Source organism: Staurois parvus, unplaced genomic scaffold (assembly GCF_062004578.1).
Source record: "Staurois parvus isolate SC_StPar_1 unplaced genomic scaffold, SC_StPar_1.0 ptg000284l, whole genome shotgun sequence".
NCBI lineage: Eukaryota > Metazoa > Chordata > Amphibia > Anura > Ranidae > Staurois > Staurois parvus.
The window spans coordinates 179,430-191,879 of record NW_028318080.1 but is presented as its reverse complement, the minus strand read 5'-3'; positions in this window follow the sequence as shown (position 1 = coordinate 191,879).

Sequence of the window (12,450 nt, the reverse complement as noted above, 5' to 3'; positions counted from 1 at the left end):
CACATGTCGGTAATTACCCATCGTGGTCTGCATGAAAGTACAGTCCGCCTAGGAATGTCCACTCCTCCAGACTGATATTCACCCATCAAGGGATTTTGATACTTGCATCACTTCCCCCAGGAGCCAGCCCACTTTTTGCATCGGGGCATAGGGCTTTTTGAAGGAGTGCGGAGTCCTGTAATGTTTTTGGAAAACTATGTACAACACCCTGCTAGCCCCTTCCACCAGCCAAGATTTGCTTGCAGTCCTTAGGAATGCACAGGGACACAGCAGTGACATCACTGGGTCTAAAATAAGGTATTTAATAAAAATGGAAAGGTTTCATAAAAAAAATAACCTAATTAATGGAGAAAGGAGACAGCAGGTAACATAACATATAACCAGATTAAAACTTCAGCTTTAAATTGAAATCATTAAGACCTATGACACATGCACCCACCCTGTTACGTTTATATTTAGGAAAATACAGCTATGCTTTAATGCTGACTTATGTATATTATTGAGCTAGTCTTTTACTCTAGCTTCCTAATTGGACTGTGAATCATCACCTGTCCAGTGCACATCAAGCTGGCCCAGGAAGTAGCAGATGTTGGTCAATCACAAAAATGGCCAAAATTATGAATACTTTGGCAGTTAAAACAGTAAACATACAGGATATTTTACCCACATATTTAGCAGTTTTACTGTTTTATTTTACAGCTAAACAAAAGGCAACACTCCAGGGGTATACTGTATAACCTGAATGACAAACACTTTTTGCTTTTTATTTCTGATTTTGACCTGAGCCTCTTTCCATCTAGGATTTCAGTTGTTCAGACTTTTATGTAACCCCTTGCAGTGCACATGCAGTACTTGATTTCATCTCGCTACGGGCCCTTTAACACCAGCTAGGATGTTAAACAGGATGCCCCCCTCTTGGCGCATGGTGACCTGAGCCCACAGCTAGTAAAGAGAATGTATGCCTTGATAGTGGATTCCTGTCTCTGGCTCCCAGCATTTGCCCAAGGCAAGTACTGACAAATAGAACACATAGGGACGTAAGGCTACTGCCTAATTTTTCTCAGCATTCCTCTTGCTAGTGCTTGCTCGACTTTTGTACAGCTGCCTCTACTTACCTTCACCTTCCTGGAACTTAAGCAGGTTCATTGACATAGTGGTTGGGGGTGGGGGGGTCCATCCATAGTGCCTTTTGGGTTTTCCACGATAGCTTCCTTGCTGCTAATGTTGCCCGTTGACCCTGTTGCTGGCACTTAGAACACTGTTGGGTTCAAACCACTATTTAGTGCAGGGAGTTAATTTGTCCTATATTCTAGGCTTTTTTTAAAAATAAGTATTAAATCCAACGTAAAAGGAAAAAAAGAGACTAGCTTTTTGGGACATTAAGAGGTTGTAGCAGAAAATTCCAACCCAGATTGGGGATGCATAAAGACTAATGGACTGATACTGAACAATCTAGAGAATGTTAAAAACGGATGGAAAAATTATACCAAAAATGTATATTTAAAAAAAAAAAAAAAAGCATCATGGATAACATTGTAGAAAGTGAACCAGGCAGCAACGTTGAAGATAAACCAGATATTCTAAAGGAAGAAGTCATATAATCAATTAAATCTTTATTGAACAATAAAGATGGGATTTCCAGTTGAGTTAATCAGAGGCTCCAAAGGGCTACTCGGCTATGTCAACAGATCTGGAAGGAAAAAACATAGCCAACAGACTGGAGAAGATCACGGTTTATTCCTATGTTGAAGAAAGGTGTTGTCAACGATTGTAACAACTGCAGAATGATTGTATTAATTCCACATGCCAGCAAAGTATTACTGAAAATAAAACGAAGAATACAGTCATACATTGAGCGAGAACTATGTGAAGCTCAAGCTGGGTTCAGAGAAGGCTGAGAAACAAGAGACTTTATTGTCAATGTTAGATGAATATTAGAGAAAAGCAAAAAAATACTAAGTCGTATACTTTTGCTTCATTGATTACAGCAAAGTGTTTGTGTGGATCATAATAAATTATGGCTTACTCTGTTGCAAATGGGAATACCTAAACACAACACCGTTAATAAAGAATCTCTACAAAAATAAAGACGCTGCAGTGAGAACTGAATACAGCAACACTTACTGGTTTCCAATAAAACGTGGTGTCAGGCATAGATGTATCTTTTCACTTTTTCTGTTGAACCTATATAGTGAGGCCATCTTCAGAAAAGTGAATTTGAAAGAAGAGTCTGTCGGTATCAAAGTTGGTGGCCGAAATCTACACAGTCTGCACTATGCAGATGATACAGTGGTCATCACAAGCAGTAACATTGGATTAGAACTGATTATAAACAAGACGAACATCATGAACACAGAAAATGACAACATTTTGAGCTTGACAGTAACAGAATAGAAGTTGTAAAGCATTTTAATCTCTTGAGCTCTCTCATAAACAAGGAAGCAACTAGCAGTGAAGAAATATTCTGCAGAATTGCACTTGGTAGCTACACAGTGAAGACTCAAAGTTTTCAAATGCAAAGAAATTACACTGAACAAAAGATCAGACTTGTCTATGCTCTCATTTTCTCAGTTGTCAGTTATGGTTGTGAAAGCTGGACACTACAGAAAGGGGTTAAAAAGAAGATCGACACATTTGAGCTTTGATGCTGGAGAAGAATTTTATGTGTGCCATGGACAGCTCATAAAGCTAATAGATCGATTTTGGAATGGATCAAATTGGCCATGTCAGTAGAAACCTGAATGATGAAGATGTGGCTGTCGCATTTTGGTCATACTGTCAGAGGAGAGAGATCACTGTAGAAGAAAATAATGTTTGGGAAGATCGAAAGAACCAGGTGAAGAGGGAGACCGACTTCTAGGTGATTGGACACATCAATTACAGCTGTGGGGATGACACTGGAGGATCTTACCAGACTAATACAAAGCTGACTTTTTAGCGCTCTTATTCATCAAGTCACTAGGACTCAGACTCAGATTGATTGCTCTTAATATTAATGTTAAATCCAAAAACATTTATTATACTGCAGCTTACTAATTCTTAGATGTGATGGCTGCATTAGTTTTATTTTTTAAGCTTTCTTCTATTTTTACCTGGTGATCCAGATGTTCTTGTTTTTCAACAGAACAAGCTCTTCTACAAATGTAGCAGTTAGTGTTGAGGCAAACTATTTACCACTGATGGGCGATAATAATGATCGTCATTTATTCGTGCTAAACCTTTATTCCGAAAGAAAAAAAAACGTTGCTGTAACTACAGTGTGAGAGGGAGTTTGACTTTAATGTGTTCGTGTATGTAAGTCTGTTAGTACATCTAACACTCCCCTCCTACCAGAATGACAATGCTCCTGTCCAAAGGTGCCCATGTGTGCCTTCATCCAAAGTGGAGGCACACTAGTATAGGAGGTATGTTACTGGCCAGATCACAGGTTAAAGCAGAAATAAAAAAGTCTAGAAAAAAAAACGAATGCAGCCACCACATTTAATGATTGGTTAGCTGCAATATATTCCATTTTTGGTTTAATACCACTTAAAGTACTTTGCTAGTTAGCCACATGGGGGTCCCTTTCTCCTTATTTTTCAGCTACACAAGGGCAATGCTCCAGTTTTATTTTCCTATCCCTGTATTCCCCTCAATTTTTATATGCCACTGCCACCACTACTTCTTTACAATTGACTGGCATTTTCCCAAGCTCAGTTGTGCACCTGCAAAGAGACAAACCCGAGAGAACGCCAACCTAATGCATTATCACAGGGAATGTTTAATAAAATTAGGGTAAAAACATACAATGTGACACCAAAATGATGCCATCCAGATCCAAGAAATAGTTTTTGAGTTTTCAAGGGAAACCCTCTTCCCCAGCCGTTTGAGGGCAACAAGGCCTGACCTATCCCTTGGTTGCAGTTCTTAAGGGCTCTGAGGAGGAGGGTTTCCCTCGAAATGTGTAAGCCATTTCTTGGATCCTGGATGGTGTCCCTTCGGTATCGGAGGGTTCTCCATGTACCATTTACAGTGGCACCATGATGCTGAAACCTGATATGAGGTTTTTTACACACTGATTGTGAGTATGTTTTTATGCTAATTTTAATGAACTTTCCTTGGGATAATGCACTAGGCTGGTGTGCACTCTGTCTCTTTGCAGTTGGACTACCCCACCCGGTCAAGGGCAGCAAAGTCTGACATATCTCTTGGTTGCATTTTGTAACATGTACATAGGAATACTGTCCCTGGTCCTCCACGCTCATGCGCAGGAGTTTTTGACATTTTTCAAATGTGCACCTGCCTGATGTTTTCAAATTCTGTCCAGCAGAGTCACAGGTGAGCACACTCAGTGGACACAGCAGCCAGAGCCCTGTTACAGACTACCTTATGGCCACCTACAGTGGACTTTGGTCACAGTGTTCATAATTTTTTATGTCTTTTCCTGTCCTAGGGATGGTTTCTTTCCATCTGGGGAGTTGGGGAGTTTTTTGGGGGTCTTATCCCAGGCATTGTTTGCTCGGCTTTCTCTTCTATAGAATGTAAACCACAAGTGTAAGTTGTAAAGGTTTTTTTTTTTTCCTATGGAGTAGTTCTTTTCACAGCTGGGGTGCATTTCAGACAAGTCTGACACAGACATGATAAACTTTACTGGTTCAGTCTAGGACGCTTCTGCAGTTCCATTATCAGAACCTTTTGAGACTGTGGCTATGACACCAAAACTAAGAGAAGACTTTTTTTTCTTCCATATTGAGATGATATGCTTTATCCATATTTTAGTAGAATTGATAACATCTCCTCAGGGTACCATTTTTGGCCTCTAAATTTCAGTTAGTTGGCATGCTGAAAGCCTTCCTAGTTTATCACTTTGATTTTTATTGCTGAACTGTAGGACTTTAATGTAAGTACTTGTTCAGTATGGCCTTCAAGGGATGCTACTGGTGGCAAGCATACCCATAATGCTCAAAAATAGCAGTGTGACAGATGCAGTACTGCTCAAACAAAAGTGGTTACTTGAAAATCCAAGCGGAGTAATATCATTCAAAAAACTTTATTCGATCAAATGTATCATATAGAGGTTAGACATAGATATGGTAAACAGGTAATAATAAAATCACTTAAAAACATTTGGCGTCTCCAAATAAAGTAGTTGTTCGGCAATTGAGGATCCACATAAGGCAATAGAGTTCCTAACTAGTAGATCAAAGAATTTTCCGTATTTTCCATAAAAAATCAGCATAGGGAGATCATTCTTCAAGAACCATTGTGGTAATAATCACAGTAAGTAGAATGACTTCCTGAAATGGAAAAACCAAAAAAGAGAGATCATAGTAGGTGGAGCTAAGGTAGGGTAAATATACTGGGCAAATAGGTCAGCCCAGCAGACACATAGCTAGTGTATATTTAAATCATTACCTTCTCAAAAGCTTGACCATCATTTAATGATTTAAATATACACTAGCTATGTGTCTGCTGGGCTGACCTATTTGCCCAGTATATTTACCCTACCTTAGTTCCACCTACTATGATCTCTCTTTTTTGGTTTTTCCATTTCAGGAAGTCATTCTACTTACTGTGATTATTACCACAATGGTTCTTGAAGAATGATCTCCCTATGCTGATTTTTTATGGAAAATACGGAAAATTCTCTGATCTAGTAGTTAGGAACTCTATTGCCTTATGTGGAGCCTCAATTGCCGAACAACTTTATTTGGAGACGCCGAATGTTTTTAAGTGATTTTATTATTACCTCTTTACCATATCTATGTCTAACCTCTATATGATCCATGTGATCGAATAAAGTTTTTTGAGTGATAATATTACTCCGCTTGGATTTTCAAGTAACCACTTTTGTTTGAGCAGTACTGCATGTCACACTGCTATTTTTTGTTAGGTACATATTGGGTTCATAAATCCACACTAATTACGAGTGAGACAGAGATATTTATATGACATATTTATATGTGTCATATTAGGTGGCTTTTTCTCATTTGGTTGTTTAACCTCCCTGACGGTATTCCTGAGTGTAGCTCGGGGTAACATTTCAGTACCAAAAGCGGTAACCCCGAGCTACACTCGGGCTTACCCTGCGGCACTGCTCCGGCAAGTGTTCACTTACCTTACCCTGCGCTCCCACGATGTGTCCCCTGCAGCGTCCCCGGCACTCTCCTCCGGCCGATGCCGGCATCCGGCTTCTGTGTCCTGTCCCTGTGACGTCGGGACGTACGGGCGCCGCCGCCGGCGGGAAATTTAAAAATTTTAAAAAATGTCATTTTTTTTTTTTTACATTTTACACAGTAAAACATTGCTGTTTCAACCTATTTCACATACATATTGTCCCTAGTGCTTTGTCCTGCGCCCTGCCTGCATTTTGTCTGTTCTTTCTGCCTGGAAACTGAGAAATGTCCATGGCGTCCAAAAAGTGTCCCTTTAGGTCAAAAGCGGTTTAGACCGGCTAGAGAACAGCGATAGTAAATTAGAACCACTTGCAGAATTGAGTGATAATGATTCGTGGGGGAAATTCGTCATCAGAAACTGAAAACGATTTTGCGACTGAGCTCAGCAATGTGCGAACTTGGCGCTCTATTTCACATTTCAGTGTTTTTGGTTTGATTATATTATTGAATTAAATTTTTTATTATTTTTATATTATTTTTATGATTATTTATTAAATTATAATTTATGATTTTGTGTTTCAAATTTTATCATACCCGGGATGTTTACTAGACTCTTGTTCGGACAGATTTCAGTGAGTTTTTCCTAAAAATTACAGCCTACAATAAAAAAAATACATATTTCCATGCAAAAAAATGGTACCGCTTTCAGCACCAAAAATCTGAAATAATCATACCGCCAGGGAGGTTAATACCTAAAAAATAGACTGCAAAGTCTTTTCTCTCATCTGTTAAAAAAAAATGCCTTTAATTTCTTCAGTCCTTTGCCCCCCATCTGGACTCCCTATTCACCTGCAAAGTCTGATGCTTGCATATGGGAGGTGATGCCCCAGGGTTAAAGTGTAGAGTTTCACTCTTTGCTGCCATTTTGTTTTCTCACCTCCAACCTTCCTGTGGATCAGGCTGACCTCAGCCTTATGGCGTGATGATGTCATGTAACACCACCCAGATGCGTTTCCTATGAGTAAGTCACGCATCACATGACAAACCGTGTCTGGGCAGGGCTACGTGACTTCATCATGCCGGAAGTCCGAGGTCGGCCATTTCACGTTATTATAAATTATCTGTAGGGGGGCAATATGTTTGAAAATTTAAAATGGCGATTCATTTTGTGCACTTATTTTGTGAGTAGAGGTTTCTTCTTTTTGGGCTAATAAAGCGCAGAGTGTGTTTATACTGCACCATGAGAGGTGTGGTGTTTTTTTCTTTTCTGCTGAACGGTCTGGATCCTGAGATATCAAGCTGATGATTAATCTGTGGCTTACCTTCCTGGTAGATTGTGCAGTGTTTTGACCCAGGTTGCTGGGAAGGCCTGTGTTTACCTTACCTGTCAGTGGGAGGAATAGTACCCTGTCTTTGGTGTCGGTGGAAGGAATAGTATCCCATCATTGGTGTCAGTGGAAGGAATGGTGTCCCATCATTAGTGTTAGTGGAAGGAATAGTGTCCCAAGGGCTGGATAAAAGCAAGCAAAAGGCCACAGTTTGGAGACCCCTGCCCAAAGTATTACACTTAATAAACTATAAACTCAAAACTACCTAATACAAAGAACAGTTACAGTGTTATTAGCAGCAGTAGATGTTCACTGAGTGCACAAGTCAAAGATCCATTTATATTGTCTGCCTTATTCTTGTCATAGTGTGCGCTGAAGGTTACAAGGTGTATTGTGTGATTACATATTGGCAGACACGGATGACCTAACTGTCACCTCCATCAGTAAAAAATAAAATTATAATGTGTCAGATCGCAATAGTATCATTTATCACTGTGTCTTCCTAAAGCACTGACAAAATGTGTATATTCTTTCTTAAGAAATATAGAAAAATGTGTGTTTCATGTATACTGTCTATAAGCAAGAATTTGCTTTTTTTAAAGCAAACTCTTAACACCTGTTCTGTAGACCAAAATATGAATGAACTACATGTAGTATAGTTATTTCATATTTACAGTTAAAATTTAGCTATTAATTATGCTACCCAATCAACTCGTCTACACTAAATTTAATCTAGTGTGCCATTGCCAGGCTCTTCCACTTTGAAAATGTAAAAGAAAGTGACAGAGGGTTCACACAAGAAGCAAAGTGGTTTTTCATATTTTTCTGGGGTTTGTCATTCCCAGATCAGATTCTGGAGTTTAGAGACTTTGAAGTACATTGGGTGGGAGGAACTTTAACTGTGTCCAGATTTTGCCAAAGACCAGCATGGTGTGTGCCCAGGTGTATACAGCCCTCATAATGAAGGCTTGGGTATAGCTGTGGGCCCCACACGAGAGACAAAATCTCTCTGCATAGGAATCAGGAGGACTCCAACCTTCCCCAGGTGTCAGGGAGGCTGCATGGAGCAGCCAGAGCATGTATGTCTCTGCACAGTGCAGGTGCAGTTGGTGATAGAGCAGCTGAAAGCAGTCGGGGTGTCAGCAAAACCCCTATTCAGAGGCCAAGAGTGGGTCTATGCAGCAAGATACTGTAATTAAAGGCTGAGTGATCCAAGAAAACCAGGAGAGCTGGGTGATACAGTTAAGGGACTGCTAAGAGCAACGTTTTTGCTGACTAGGTAGCCAGGGGGCTTTTCATTTTTCATTTCACTGGTCATGTTGCCAGAGCCCTTTTTGCATTTTTTGCCCACACTTAAAAATCAGAGTTTTATTTTAATCAGAGCATAGCATCAAGTCCGTTAAACCCCTGGGATATACATCTGGTCAGCTAAGTAGCAGAGGGGGTTGTTAAACAGTTTCAGCGGCTTTGGTGTTAAGGAAATTAACAACAGGTGCACTAGATGGGCAAAAATGAGACAACCCCCCAAAACAGGAATGGTTTTACAGGTGGAAGCCACTGACATTTTTTTCCTACTCATCTTTTCTGACTATTTTTCACTAGTTTTGCATTTGGTCAGGGTCAGTGTCACTATTGGTAGCATAAGGCGATACCTGGACCCTACAGAGGTTGCACAGGCAGTCCAACTCCTCCAGGATGGCACATCAATATGTGCCATTGCCAGAAGGTTGCTGTGTCTCCCAGCACAGTCTCAAGAGCATGAAGGAGATTCCAGGAGACAGACAGTTAATCTAGGAGAGCTAGACAAGGCCATAGAAAGTCCTTAACCTATCAGCAGGACTGATAACTGTTCCTTTGTGCAAGGAGGAAAAAGATGAGCACTACCAGAGCCCTACAAAATGACCTCCAGCAGGCCACTGGTGTGAATATCTCTGACCAATCAGAAACCAACTTCATGAGGGTGGCCTGAGGGCCTGACTTCCTCTAATGAGCCCTGTGCTCACCACCCAGCACCACAGAGCTCGATTGGCATTTGCCATTGAACACTAGAATTGGCAGGTCTGCCACTGGCACCCTGTGCTTTTCACAGATGAGAGCAGATCCACCCTAAGCACACGTGACAGATGTTCAAGGGTCTGGAGAAGCTGTAGAGAATGTTATGCTGCCTGCAACATCATTCAGCATGACTGTTTTGGTGGGTCAGTGATAGTCTGAGAAGGCATTTCCATGGAGGGACACACAACCCTCTCCAGGCTAGACAATGGCACCCTGACTGCCATCAGGTATCGGGATGAAATCCTTGGACCCATTGTCAGACCCTACACTGTTGCATTTGGTCCTGGGTGCCTCTTGGCGCATGATAATGCCCAGCTCCATGTGGTGAAAGTATGCTGGCAGTTCCTGGAGGATGAAGGAAATTATACCATTGAATGGCCCCCAAGCTCGCCTGACCTAAATCCAATAGAACACCTTTTGGGTTATCATGTTTCGGTACATCCAACGCTCCCAGGTTGCACCTCCGACTGTCCAGGAGTTCAGTGATGTCCTGGTCCAGATCTGGGAGGAAATACCCCACGACACCATCCATTGTCTCATTAGGAGCATTTTCAGGCATGCATACAAGCATGTGAGGGCCAAACAAACTACTGAGTACCATTTTGAGTTGCTGCAATGAAATTTCAGCAAAATGGACTAGCCTGCTGCATCATTTTTTCTCTTTGATTTTCGGGGTGTCTTTGAATTCAGACCTCTGCAGGTTGATAATTTTCATTTCCATCAAATGATGGGGCAATCCTTACGTTCTTAACACATTACAAGATGAGATTGCACTGAGTAAATAGATACCCAACATCTCAAACCTTAAATTTGTGTGCACCCGTGAAATGGAGGCAAACGTCAGTGCCCTATATTTTCCATCTGCAACGCTTTAAATGTCCAATATAGGTAATCAGTTTAGTGTTACAGAGGAGGTCTGGTGCTAGAAATATTGCTCTCTGGCATGTGCTGCAATATGCAGCAAGTATTGCAATTGAAAAAGGCGCCCTCTATGCGTGCATTTACGTTAATATGTGGGGGTGGGAGATTATATGTGCTTGGGAGTACCTTTTTTACAATTATAAACATCTTTTTAACTAACTTTATTTTTTCATCACATTGGGGACAAAAAGTCTCCAATGTGATGATTTTTTTGGTTACAGGTTCTCTTTAATGAGACATCTGGGGTCTAAAAGGCTCTGGATGTCTCCCCTGTGCTCCATGGAATGGAATGCAATGCAGGCCGGAGGACACTTAAAGGGTGTCCTAAAAGTGACATATTACACGTCGCTTCCATGTCAGCAACTAAAAAGAGACGAAAACTGGGGGTGAGTTCAAGCAATTGGGCAAGCAGCGTAGACACTAGAATGCTTCCATGTGACAGGCAGGAGTCTGCTTGTAAGGTGTACACACAATCCTGGTGGCTACAGGTACCAGGAGTGTGTGTAAAATCCCTCACTGTTATATCTGTACAATGTACAGACCTGGTAGCGAAAGGGTTCATAAAAGTGGACTGTTATGCCCTAAAATACAGTTTGGACTGGCTCAACTCATTGGAAAATTAATCTGCCACATGAGCATAATCACCCCAACATCACACTAGGTAAAATTAATACTACCTGCCTAGGAATAAATCCAAGGCCATATGGAAAATGGGAATACCCCATATTTTTTTCTCTGCCACAAGCAGTAAAAGGGGGCCGCAGTGGTATATTAAGGCACAGACATTTACCAGCAAACATGGAAACAAACTGGCAGTGAGCACCCAGACTGACCTGTGATTGCATTATCAAGAACACCAGTTGGTTTACAGTGCTTAGTCTTGAGACTGCCACTGAAGCATAAAAAACATACTAAAAAACACACTACAAAAATTACCCTTTACAGAAAAAATATTGCACTGCTAAATCCAAATATTATGTCATAAAATAGCAGAACCTTTTTAAACTGGAACTACACTGTGTCTGAGCACCACAAACCAAAAACTTTATTTTATTCATGTTTAATATAAAACGCAATCTCACCCATCCATCCATGGCTCCATGCTTTATTTTGCTGAGAAATCACTTTGAAAAACACATCCTAACATTTCTGGCCATGGCCATTTTGAGTAAGTGTAGATGATCCATATAGCATTTACTTCCTGGAATGTATCTGCCCTTAGCTCAGGCATACAGACTGGAGGATGTGCTTAGCTGAGAAAACCTCCTGGGATGAATGCCATCATTTGCCTAGGACTGGAAACCAGGAAATAACTAAAGAAATGTAAGAAAAAAAAGTTTGAAACAAGTAAATATGATACTTTCCTATCTTTTTACTAATGCTAGCAGCATAATGATTACAAATAGGATTTTTTATTTAACTTGGGGGACGTTGAAAATGAATCCTAGTAACTATTATTTTACTGAAAGGGTAGTTGATGTTTTGATTAGACTTCCAGCAGAAGTAGTGAGTCAGTAAGTGGTTTCAAACATGCTTGGGACAAACATACTGTAGATCTATACTCTATGCAAAAAAAGTTAAAAAATACAAAACAGGCAAATTCCACGGACCACTTTTTATCTTTTTTCTGACATAATTTTTCTATGTTTTTTTTTTTTGTATGTTGAGAGAGTGAAGTTTTGCTTTAAGTTTTATTGAAATATCTAGCACATAGCTATATATGCTGCATACCTAAATATAATTAAAAATTACAAAAATAATCCAAACTACTTTATCCATTAATCAAATATACACTGAATTAACCAGCTTTAAGGAACTCAAATCGAGTCCTTTAATAGAGTGACTGAGCTCAAATTTGTACATAGTAAATACAGATTACATTGTATACAGAACTAGTAATAGCTAAGGACTAGGCATGTTACAGAGGTGTAGGCGATATCAAGCAAAAGTTACATGCACCCATATGTATTTTGAAACAAGTATTGTATAAAGCGTGTTTTAAATGTACCAAGTTCGCCTGAAGTAATCTGTATATTCCTGACATAAGGCCT